The sequence below is a fragment of the Crocodylus siamensis genome, chromosome 10, assembly GCF_052110815.1.
Source record: "Crocodylus siamensis isolate JL-2025a chromosome 10, ASM5211081v1, whole genome shotgun sequence".
Taxonomy (NCBI): Eukaryota; Metazoa; Chordata; order Crocodylia; family Crocodylidae; genus Crocodylus; species Crocodylus siamensis.
In genome coordinates, this window is record NC_143404.1 from 65,809,314 (window position 1) to 65,822,331 (window position 13,018).

Sequence of the window (13,018 nt, forward strand, 5' to 3'; positions counted from 1 at the left end):
TGACTGCAAAGTACCACATGCGCAGTCAGGAACTTGTGTAGTTGTGCCCTATGGGTGCATCTACATGAGCAATTAATGCAACATGATAAACTCTGGAGCAATTTGTGCTGGAGTACATTGCTTCTGGGCACAGCAGCACTTTGAGCCGAGGTGGAGCAGCCCCGGGTCTGCTGCAGGCTCAGATGATCAGCCTCAGGCTCCAGGGGGTGGCAGCCCCAAATGAAGGGCTGGCTGGGGCATAAGAGTGCTGAAACTGCCGAGTATATGGATGAGTCCCCAAGCCTGCTGCCAGCCTGGGAATGCTCTGCCCTGGCTCAAAGTGCTGCTGTCCTGGTCACTGTCTACACGTGCATTGCAGCACAGTAAATGACTCCGCTGTAAGACAGTACTGTCTCCTATTTTATAGCAGAGTTCATTAATTTACTGTGCCCCAATGCCAGCACTCATGTAGACAGTGATACCTTATTGCAGAGCTAATTAGTCAACTCCACAGTAAAGTACACATGTAGACACATCCTGTTATACTAGTCCATGCATGTACACATAGCAGAGACCAACACCAGCCTCAAAAAAACATGCAACATAACCAGACCAGGCAAAGAAATATTACTGTCTTGACATTTCCTAGAGATGGAAAGCCAGATTAAATGACTTGTCCCAAATTGCACAAAATTCTTGGCTGAGCCAGGACAGAGCTAAATCTAGATGTTCTAAGCAGCTTCACTCTGGAGCTCCCTGTATTGTTACATCTTTTTGTCCCGAATCATGAAAATGTTTCGGAGCCTCAAGTGCTAAAAAGCATCCCTCATACACCCTCCCCCCCAGTATGTACATAGAGAGGAGGAACAGTATATCACCAAAGGGACTTCAGAAAAGAAACCAAAATCAGTGTACAGCGATCAGCATAACAATCTGGTCAAAGAATTTCCTATTGTGAAATGGTCCCTTCACATAAAGAACTTAAAATAAAAAACATTAACAGTGCAAAATCAAGTACGCAAATGGTATTAAATATGAGAACTGAGTTAGCCTGTGAAGCCTTAATTTGGCCCACTTACGGTATGTGCTAGTTATGCTACTGCTTTTAGGTACATGATCAGATACAGTTTTCCACAGGTCCCATGATCACTTTGCAACCTTAATGCTGGCTTTGTTTCGTATATAATGTTGTACTTTAGAAAAAGCAAAAGCTAAAATTAATAAATAAATACACAGAAAACCAATTATACAAACGCTCCATCTGGGTCACAAGCTGGATTGGGATGTTTATATCCACAGCACAGACCTCTGCTACTTGAACTATTGGTAATTATCATACTAATGTATGAATTAGTAGCTGTAGTAAACTGTTATCCTATTTGTAGAATAGCCACAAGAAGAGGAGGAGACTCATGCTTTGCCAGTGGGTTTCACAGATATTTGTTAACAGTAATGTAGAGACTTGGGACCAGGTTCAGCTCCAGGTTCTGGAAGGCATTGCATTGATTTTAAATGTGGCTATGCTATGGCTATAGCTATGCCTATTCAGCCCAGTGCCGGATTATGACATGCTGAGCCCTAAGCTATGTCCAGCTTTAAGAGGCCCTATACAATAAAAATAGTTCATGAAATTCACGAAAATGTATTTTCATGAAATGTTAAGATGAATTATTATTATTTCTGCACAAATTCATGAACTCAATATGAAGAATAACTGTGGAGCCATATATATGTATATTTTTGTCACATTAGAATGAAAACATCCAGTTTTTTTTTCTTATTTAGAGGCCCCTCATATTGTGAGGCCCTAAGATGTGGCTTAAGTAGCTTAAGCCTAAATCTGGCACTAATTTAGCCCCACCAGTAACTATTCCTTTGCTTCCTTCCATCCTTTTCCCTGCTTTTCTTCAACCCCTGACTCCTACCCTGGCATTTTTCTTCCAGTTGTTCACTTACACCTCTTTCCTCACTTCTTACATCTCTGTATTCAAATCAGGCAACTTTCTCCTAGGCTGGCATCCACATGGATGAACTGAGGGCACAGGACACAAATCCCCGCTTCCTTAGGTCTCATCCTTTGTACCACAGCAGCCCAGCAGTAGCTGGAAGGACAAGCTGCATCCCTCAGTGGAAGCATGCTCAATGCAGACCACATTTTTGGAGAATTTAGCTGGTAAACTTCAGCAAGTCTGCATGGAGAACATTTAAACAGATTTTCTGAGGCTTCTAACTTGGCCAAGTTTGATTGGATTTTCACAGATACAACAAAAGGCTTCTCTCCACCTCCAGGATGACCAGCAAGGCAAAGAAGCTGAAGATGAAACAACAACTATATTTAAAAAAATGGTTACAATAATGTAATCTTAATATTTCCTTAATGTTTCCCTAACATTTTTCAAAAGCAACTGTGCTGTTTTAGTTGAATCTTTCAGGAAAAGTTTGAACTGAGGCAGAACATGGCATGGGAATTTTCTGCTTGAACAATTAGTCTGACAAAGTTCTGGCGACTGAAGGTGGGATCTTCAGGAAAGATTTAGGCAACCCTATTGTCTTCCTCCGAGTTAGGCAATCTTAACTTCCTTCCTCAGCTGTAGCACTTTTCTTTGTGTTGCTTGAGTTCACTTTTTTGCGTGCATAGCTACAACTGACTCTCCTCTGGAGATAAATATACTAGTGATATCTCAGAGGCAGCCAACAAAAATCCAAATCACTGCCCTCTAACTTAGACATTGAAGGCATTCATTCAATATAGAGGACAAGGAAAAAAGGTTGTTGGCAAGAAGGATGAACAGCATGCTGTAGGAGCTGACATGGCATTGGCATGCCCTCCAGGGTGGGAGGAGAAAGGTGTGCACTGCACTGCATACCATCCTGGAAGAATTGCCTGTAGGAAGCAAAATGTTTCTGTGGATAATTCCTCCATCTAGAAACTCCAGCTGAAGAAGCAGTTGAGCCAAAAAGATGGTCCATCAGCACATAGTCTGAACTTCAAAAGTTGTTTGTGGCTTTTCTAGGGCAGATGTACATTTTCAAATAAAATATGAGTTGTACTGTGAGGAAAGGAGCTGAAGCAATGACGAAAGCACTATGTCCTCTTCTGCTTCCAAGGACTTGAAGAACAAGTGGTGGTTCTCATGGACCTGATGCAATAAGCTGAAATCTACCCGCTGCTCTGTTTATATGCATCTACTTTTTCAGTGAACTTTTCCCATCTCCGTTTCTCTGTTCTGGGAGGTTCCAGCTGGATGTGGTTTTGTTGATAGTTCTGATCATGTTTATTTATTTAAAATGTTGAGATGCTTTTGCACAAATAAGGGGTTTTAATAACATTTTTCTGCACGGAAGTTCTTCTCTCAGATACTCTGTCTGTGTTGGCCTTTTGCCTGGAATCCATGCCCTTGCTTCTACCCTCTATGCTATACAGGAGGTGCAAGATTTTAATGGACTGGTACTAGGAATTAAAGCTTTGTTCCCCAAGAGAAGGTGGTTTGATAGTCTGGGCTATAGTCTGGACAGACTGAGGTGTTTGGGCCAGACCAGCCTCAACTGTGTTTTGACTTTGTTGCTCCCTGATTGCTGTATCAGGTGGTCGCATTTTTATTTTACATGTGTTGTATCACAAAGATACTGAGAATTATTTACTTGGCTGAACTTAGGAATTTTACAGGATATTTTCCCCTTTCATTTTTACTTAAAATTTTACTTAAAATTTCCCTACACTTCAATTTCCCCATTTACAAGATGGTGCTAACTGATGGTGGTGTTTAGTTAGAATGTAAGTAATTTAGGTAAGGCGTGGTTTTTACTATGCATATGTCTGGCATCTGGCATAGCTGGGTCCCTATGGGACTCTAGGCACTACCATAATAAAAACAAGTGCTTGCGGGGAGGGAGGGAAGCTTCATGCCATTTTGAGGAAAGCTCCTCTAGCATACTACTCATAAATCCTCATGCCAGCATGTTTTAATATACTGTGAACAACTAATCACTAAACTCAGAAGCTCATGACAGTGTTGAGGTTATAAAGAGCATGATATTATATGATAGCATTAAACATAATGGATATCCTGGGGGGAAATATAAGCAAACCAGGTTTTCACTTCTCAGGTCTGAAAAAATTACATGCATCTTAGAAGAAGTGCCGGTCAAGTGGAAGAAAAGTTGGCAATTTGATTTAAAGCTCACTGGCAAACCACACATTTATGGAGCTATGGAGATATTTTTACTACACTGGAAAGAGAGCTAAATATAATATCAACCCTAATTATAAACTATTGTATTTCTGCCAAAGTGTTTAAATCTGGTACTCAATCTATAACGTGGGAGGTATGAAACCAGCATCCGTTCAAGTAACAGAGCAGGGAAAGCACATAAAAGCACAAGTCTGCAGAAGGGAAACACCTGGACAGATCAGGACTGTTATATTTTGCACTTGCTGCTTTAAAGCTCTCAAATGACTTCACAGACATGAATGAATTAGGCCAAATATAAACTTAAGAAATTATTAATTCTGCAATTTGAACACTGCCATTATTCACCAAATAAATTATTTGTAAATGTTTGTGATACCTGAATAGTTCTGTATCTGGGCAGATACTTATTAATGCATAATTCAAAAATATATGGCCCAATCCCTGTGAACAAACTATTCATTCATATTTTAGTCTGCTATTTGACTGGAACAAATAATCACCATCCCCATTTTACAGCTGGGAAAACTTGCTGGGGGACAGAGAGTTATGTGACTTGTTGAAAGCTGCACAGTAAGATCACAGAACCAGGAACAAACATTTAGAATTGCAGTTGCAAAAAATAAGGAAACCAAAAAGAGGAATGAAAGCACTGTGGCCTCCTGTGCTGTGATCAATTATCATAGGTAATTACTGTACTATGGGCACATCTACATGTCGCCTTTGTATGGTGATGTTGCTACAGTGCCATGAGTTAGTATTTCCTTTTGGAAGTACTAAAGCATGGTGCAGTATGGGTGGTAACTGCGCCACGCATGCGGCACACGGTTAAATTTCACCGCTACATCACTGTAGTGATGTGCTATACCTGGGGAGCATGCCGCTACAGCAATGTAGCTGGCGATCACAAGTAGACACATGATTGCTACATTGCCATAGTGTGCAGTACAGTGACTTAGTGTCATGCTGTGTCGCAACTCCAGCAGGGGTACTGGGGGGTTGCACAGTGTGTTGTGGGGTGGAGTGGGGTGGGGCTGGAGAGAGGGGCAGTTCAGCAGCCTCCTGGGAGCACTCCTGCTTGCTGGCCTGGGTCAGTTCAGGCAGGCTCTGAGCCCTCCCCCATCAATGCTTGTTGGGTCCAGTGGTGCTTTATGGCGCTTTGTGTTAAGCACCCATCAGAGCGCCTCCCCAATAGGCTGCCTATGACTATCTGTACACAGCCTATGACTACCTGGGCATATCTGCAGCCATGGTCCATACAGGCTTCAGTTCTCCTTGCAAAACTGTGCACATCAGATCTGACACTAGTCTCCTGGTCTTATTCCTAGTTTATGCTACCTCCCAACTGAAAAAAAACCTTTGCCACATACCAAATTATTTGGAGCAGGGAACAGCAATGTTATGCTATTATATTACGTATAATTTGTGAAACATTGCTTTATTTAAAACTCGAAAGGCATGGACACAATTAAAATGAACACTGGGAAAGGCATGAAGACAACACTCTTGTTTTTCTAAAAGACATAAAAGTTTCTTTGAAGCAACAAATATAAATATGATGCACAAGTGATCCAAGCCAACTTTTGGGACGTGTTCCTATTTGTCAGTCATCTGAAGCATTCAGAAGAATGACTATATAGGTCAGGAGGAGAAATTACTCTATTATCCTCTTTCCCTACAGTAATTATGAGCAAAATGGATCCTATTTTGAAGTAACATGTGACATGTCTTGTTCTTGGTCTTGCCTGACATGAGCAAGCACCACATTTCCCTCCCCCTCACTATTCTGTCCTCTTTCCATTTGTTCTTTCCCTGTCTCTCCCATGTCTCCTTACACCCTCCATCCTGACGGACAAACAGCCCTTCCTATTCATCACGCCTACCAGCATGCTGTGCCTACATCTTGCTCAGCACCCCTCTGTTTCTTCTACTTTCACAGCTTGCAGTGTATGGAGAAGACTCTCAGTCAGGGATGCCTGAAAAGAGAAGGAAAGCCAAATTAAATGACTTGTCCTAAGTTGCACAAAATTCATGGCAGAGCCAGGACAGAGCTAAACCTAAATGTTCCAAGCAACAAACGTCCATTTCTCTTTTTAGACAGCAGAGGAGGGAGAAATGAAACTGTACATGGTGAAAGAGAGACCTGTATCAGTGGTCTGCAAAACTCAGCTCATCCCCAACCTCTTCCCCACACTGGATCCCATCATTTCATTAGCACAAGAAGGGAAGACTTTTCTGGGATTGTTGGGTTCTTGCAGTACTATTATTCTTTAGGAGGCACATCATTGAACTGGGTATAGCAGGCAGCAGATCTTCCATTATGAGCACAGCAATGCCAATAAGGTATGGTATTACATAGGACAAGTGGCAGCAACTGCAGCACAGGCATACTTGACTATTAAATGAGAAATACACATACCAAATCTGTGGTTATGTAGCTGAACGTGCAATAAGAAATATCATACCTAAAACATTAAAGTTAATATTTGTTCAAGGGCTGCCTAATCCGGCAAGTAAACTCTCAAAAATTTTAGACACACACAATCTAGCCACAGCCAACTTAAATGTACAGATTTATGATGATCTCCAGAACCCTCTAAACACACGCCTGAAAGCAAGCTAGTATGAGCTGGGGATAAAGCTCCTCCAGCATCTTTCTTGAATCCTGAAGCATGTTGGAAAGAAGACTGGGATAATACTAGTATCTATCCCAAGCAAATACAAGAAAGCCAGTCCCAGGGAAAGCTCTCTAGGTTTCAGCCCACCCCAGAAGCAATGGTCCAGACTGAACCAATTCAAGGAATGGCATGGGAGTGCACTGCACCTGAAGATGAGGGGCAGTGTGCAGTGTGGCTGTGGACATCAGCACCTGCTTCAACCACTTGCCAGAAGTATTTCAGACTTTCACCAAGCCACTTCCAAAGCTATACACTAGCTCACTAAACTGGACCTGGATATTTAAATGATGCCAATCATTTCTTTTGACATGCACAAAGTACAGACCTATGTTGAAGGGAAGGCAAGCAGAAGCTATGCAAGGGTGAATGTGAACCCTCTGCCCAACAGAGAAATAAGAATTGGACTAGTCATCATGCTGGCAAACTGGAGATGTTGGGGGCAGGGGCTTGGTATCACTATTCAAATAGATCTGCAATAGCTCCTGCTCCCCTTGCTACTTTGCACAGATGGGCTGCAGCTGTTATTCCAGCCTGAAGGCTACAGTTCCAGTCACTGATGGAGCGGGGTGGGGGAGATAATTTAACCAATCCCTCTGCACTCAACTGGTCTAACACACAATTACTTTACGTCAGATTGCTTCAAACACAGATGCTTGACAGCCAGGTCTGCATTCAGACATTTGTGCGACTGTCCAGCCTATTCCATAAATGGCCTGCATGGAATTAAGAGGGCTATAATAGCAAGCCAATGAATAATATAATACAGTCATAAATACAGAATCATTGGCAGAAGACTACCTCCACCAAAGCTCATCATCAGTAAAAACCAGCTCTTAGAGGGGATAGATATGAACATCATTTGCAGTTCAGCATGTCAGGCTGTTTAGGTGAAAAAGATCCATTTGTCATTTTACTTTCCCTTTGACCAGCTCATACCAGCAGGTACTTGTTTATTTCTCTCGGGAAGTGTCTTCTTGGTGGAGTGATAAGTTACTTGGGGAGAGAAGGAAAGGTCACCCATTCAAACATGGGTCAGATGCTACAATGATGGGACTTGGCTGTGACTCTCCCAAAGTGCAATGGTCAGAGATTTGCCCTTGCATTCTTTAATAATTTGAGAGGTAGTTAGCTACATTAGTCTGAAGTCAGGCAGAAGGCAGGATGGATATGCACCTTACTAACTGACTAAGATATATATAGAGTACAAGCTTTCATGAACTCAAACTGATTTCATCAGAAGCACAGAGCAGTGTATAAAAGTGGAGTGAGTGATTTGCCAACTAGGTTCTCCAAGGAATTACCAACTTTATTGCTACCTGGTAACTCTGTCATCTCTTTCTGCTCTTATTTTGTATTAACTTCAGTGCAGTGCCAGGGGCATGATCTTTATTCTTACACTATTAGGGCTACATTTGAGCTTCATGTCTGCAAAGGAGCAGACAGCACTGGGGAAAGAAGATACAATCTTTTTTGTCTATTTTTGTTGTATGAGTAAACCCCCTCTTTAGCATAACAATGGCAGAGAGTGTAAAAGCAAGGCTCTTACCAACCCAGCTAATATATAATACAGTCCACCCTTGAAAATTTTGTGCAGATTGGTGCTTACCAACATACCACCCTCATCTCACCCACCATCAGAAAGAGTGGCTGATAGAAGATATCTATTTCAAAGAGCATTGCAGAAACAAGCTTTCACTTATTAGTGGTTACAGTCTAATCGTGATACATAAACTACTGGGACTACCTCCAAAAGGGCTTTTTACAGTACTTGATTTTTTCTAACCTGCAAAATCCTACTTGCAGGGCTATTAGGAGTTTTCTCCAGGCAGCAAGAACATTCATCTTAGGATCCCAGCGTTCACTTTTTAAAAAGGCAATCATGTTTCTAGCTGTTTTGGTTGTGAGGAAGGCCATAAAGCTCTGCCCCTTGGGAAATGTACACTGCAGCTGCTAGGCAGCGTCAGAATAGCTGCAGCTGTCACCCTGTCAGCTCTGCTCTGCTCACAGTCTCTGTTGTACGGGGCAAATATGGGAGCAGTGGGAATGTGCCAGGTTCTCCCAGCCCAGACTCCTAGGGTAGGGAGCGAATAGCAACTGTCAGGCATACTTCTTTCACCTTTGCTTTGCATGGCTGTGAGTAAACTAGAAGCCACCTTTCCTGGATTGGACAGCCAACTTGGGGTTTGTGGCTGCTTTGGCCAACCAACACAAGATTTCTCCTCTTCCAGGACAAAACCGAAAAGCTCTTGACCTCTCTCCGAGGCTGCTTCTATACCACTTCTCCAGCACCAGACAGGGGCTGGAGACACTTCATCTCCTTGGTCAGCAGGAGATGGCCTCTCTACTTCAGGCCAAACACTGCCTAACCCCCTAGTTTGTCCTGCTCCACGGGTTCCAAAAGCCACAGCCCAAAGTGCCCATCACTGCCCAGGCCTTTTCCACCCGATGGGCTTTCATACTCACTTCCACGTTTCTTCTCTAGACCCTATTCCAGAGGCTCCATCAACAAGGAGAAGGACTGTATCCTGCTCCTACAGCCCCTTCCAGCCCTCTGACTTCAGAAGAGACAGGCAGCCCAGCCTCAATCTCCTAGCAGGCCTGTGCTCATCTCACCAATGGAGGGAAGGAGCACAGGGACAGCCAGGGCTGGGACCTGGGCCCCCTTAGAAGCACAACTTACCCTCTTTACTACTTTGCCTCTGAGACATTTGCTCACTTTCATCTGCCCCGGATGGTTTGTCTTGATACACCCAGCCCCTCCAGTCAGTCTCCCACACATCTAATATCCCCTTCCTACCAGTCTTTCACATCAAATATCCTCGTTCTACATGCCAAGTTATTCCACGAGGCAATCACCTCAACTCTTACTCTTGTCTTTTGTCTTTTTACCTGGTGCCCTCAGACCCTATCTTCAAGTGTTCAGATTAATTGCTTGCCCATATTTTGTCCTGCAATCCTCTTGCCAGTGCTGCACCCTACCATGAACAAGTTTCAAGAGAACAGGTCATCTCACCTAGCAAAGGTTATTGTTGTAAGCTTTATTCTTAATTATTTTGTATCTAAATGTCCCAAGCCTTGAGGCTGGCTAGATTCAGGGGTTGGGTTCAGGTTCAGATCATGGAGAAAGAAGAGAATTTTCATAATAAAATGCAGCATTTACCGAGCCTTTTTTTAAAATCCAGACATCTGTGCTTTATCTCCAATAACTTATCAAACAACTTTATTTTCTTCCACAAACTTCTTCCTAGATTTCACAAGTGAAACAGGTAGGAATATTTACATTTCTAAGTGATTGTTCTGATGGTACGGGGACTAAGCAGGAATACAAGGCTGCAAGGCTCAATCTAGACTGTAAAGTCTTCAAAATAGGTATGTGTTTATCAAATACCTAGCACATTGTTAATGCTACATAAAGTAATAAAAAAGAACTGAAAGTGAGAAAGACCCAGGGATTCCTTTAGACATCAGTGACTAAATTGTAACCCATAAACTCCTAAAATTCTATCCACACTTGCCCCTTTCTAAACCTGGTTCAAAGGCCACTGAAGTCAATGGGATTCTTTCCACTAACTTCAAAGAGCTTTGAACCAGGCTATCTAACTAACTAGGAAGGGAAACATGATCCATTTTCCATTTTTTTATGGCTGAAGAAATCAAGCAGCAATGAGGACATTAATAAATAATCATCACAATACACTGCATGTATGGATTGCTTATTGATTCAATGGATTGTACAAACAGTAATGATCATCTGTTAATCTGTCTTTTGAGAAAGATGCAATGTCTACAATTACAAACTCCATATTTTAATGGAACACATCAGTTACTCTAGCAACATGAAAATGTTGTGACTAATGGAGGAACTGCTTGGGGGGAAGATGATTTCAATGATGACTGCTGGACAATTTCAATACAAAAAGTGATGGCAGAGTGCATTTATTTAACAGGTACCATATGTACATTAGCTTCTGCTCATGGAGGCACTTCATCGGAGTGGTAAAGACGACAGTGTCATGTGGTTTTCTACTGCTTCTGAAACTCTTATTATCCATTTCTTACATAGTGTTTTTTCAACTTGAGGAGCATATCCTGAGAGTGGTTTTTTAAACCATTCCTCTTAGTGGAACCTCTTATCTAAACATCCCTAGAGCTTTTAGTAACTCTTAACTGTTTTGTGTAGGACCTGTTTGGTGGAGTCTAAATGCTGTAGGATTATTGGTAACTCAATCAAGTACTGTCTAACAATCTCACACCCACACAGAATTATTTATGAGATAGGGAGACACAAGCCATTTTGTTTCAAGCAAACTATTAAAGCCAAGGATTGGTTCATAATAGCATGAGTCTTTTTCTAACACTGTTTTAGTAGCTCCTCTACTGCTCATTAGTCCCTAAGCATGTTAAAATTATGACATGCTACATGATTCTTTTCTTCAACTGTTATGATCACTGGCAATTTTAATTGTTAGGGAGAAATCACATATATTGCAGTGAAAGAAAATGTTGAGAGAAAAAGTTGAGAGGGCCTGGATTAGAATCATATTTGCAAGCTATCCTACCATTAACATAGAAGCAGTACTTTCCATTGACCGCAAAGTATCCATCTGTCTTCTTCAGGTCAGTGAATTACCATTGCAGGCAAGGTTCTTTGGGTAAATCTGATCTCTTTTATTAGACCAACTCAAATAGTTGGAAAAAAAATCTTCTTTGCAAGAATACACCATTGTGGAATTTATTAGCTATTAGTGCTACAGAAAATGGTATCAGAGCTCAATATGTAGAACTTCCTGATTTGAAGTAATAGCTTTTGCTACTTGTTGGTATCCTGGGAATGGATCAAATTTTAGAAATAAATTATCGTTTTCAGAAATAGCGTATCTGTCCTTCCATAAACAGTAGCAGCTAGACTGATGCCTGAATATTATATTTATGCAATGTCTGCTTTTAAGATGCTGCATACAGTTATTTTAAAAGACACAATCCAGAAAAACAAACCAGATGCTTAACTCCAGTCACTAGAAAGTACCGGCTGTACTCTTAAACTTAAAGTTGGGCTCTTGCTTTGTTAGATCAAAGGATATGAACTTCTATGAGGACCAAGCATTTTCTCACCGTGTTGGTTATTAGACACTCTTGATTTGACTAATGTTTCTAAAGGCCAAGGGAGTATTTACTTAGCTTCTCAGGTGGATTTCTGCACTGCTGTGGCTATCCAGCTGGTGGTACCTGCATTTGTTTAAAGCTGGCTCAGGTATCTACATAAACAGCAGTCAGGGCATTGCAGCCATGCTCAAAGAACATAAGGAAACCCTATCTTTTCTGTTCAGCTTTAGACTTAGTTCTTGCTGACTCTCCCATTTCTGATATTTTATTTCTATATTGCAATTTCAGAAACTGTGTGTAAATAATTCTATATAGTCACTGGTGTTTACAAGAAGGTGTAGGCTCATGGAAGAGCTGTGAAAAAGGAATTTCTGAGTTCTAATCCTAGTTATGACTAGGGATGTGAACAGTTAAATGATAAACCCAGTGTTAACTGGTTATAGTTTGTCAGCTATTGTTTAGCATAAGTCAGGGCACAGTCCAGCAGGAACTTGAAGGCAGCAGGGCAGGCAAGAGGGAGGGAAGCAGGAAGGGAAGGGAAGTCTAGTACCCATAGCTAGGTTCCATGGTGCAGTCACTTGCAGCTTCTCTACTGCCTGCTATGAGCAGCCTGGGCTCCAGGCAGGGCCCTACCACCTGCCACAGAGCCCAGGCTGCTCGCAGAAGGGGCTGCACTGCACTGGGGTCTGCAGAGCCTAGCTACAGGTACTAGACCTCCCTTCCCCCACTCCTCACCCTACTGCCTTCTGGATGCAGCACCTTCCCTTGCTGCAGATGTTGGAGGCACCTGTGTGTGCCCCCCCAGCTTGACCCACAGTGGCTGCAGGCCCTGGCAGAGGCAAGGTAGAGATAAGGGGTGAGGGGGCGGTGCAAGGGGGCTCTCCTGGGCCTGCAGCTCAGCCCCATGTGCCCTGCCTGCCCATGTGCCCACCCCATCTGTGCCCAGGCCTGAGCCCGGAGAGGACTTATCTGCCATCCGGCTTGTCACAAGGCCTGTCCCTGGGAAGCCGGAGCCCCAGGGAGGCGCTGAGCCCCTGCTACAGCTTGGGAGGCTGGAAGTGTCCTGTT

General features: G+C 42.6%; 1 protein-coding gene across 3 annotated transcripts in view; it reads right to left on the minus strand.

Moving 5' to 3' along the window:
* The window catches only part of LOC149856752 (androgen-induced gene 1 protein-like), a 191,584-nt gene that overhangs the window by 111,171 nt on the left and 67,395 nt on the right, over positions 1–13,018 (minus strand). For 2 of the 3 annotated variants that reach the window (XM_090020755.1, XM_090020753.1), the window contains one exon: positions 6,053–6,145. The exons of the other annotated variant lie outside the window; for it this stretch is intronic. The gene's annotated coding sequence lies outside the window, so the exon portion shown is untranslated. The remainder of the gene's footprint in view (positions 1–6,052; positions 6,146–13,018) is intronic. 3 annotated transcript variants of the gene reach the window in all.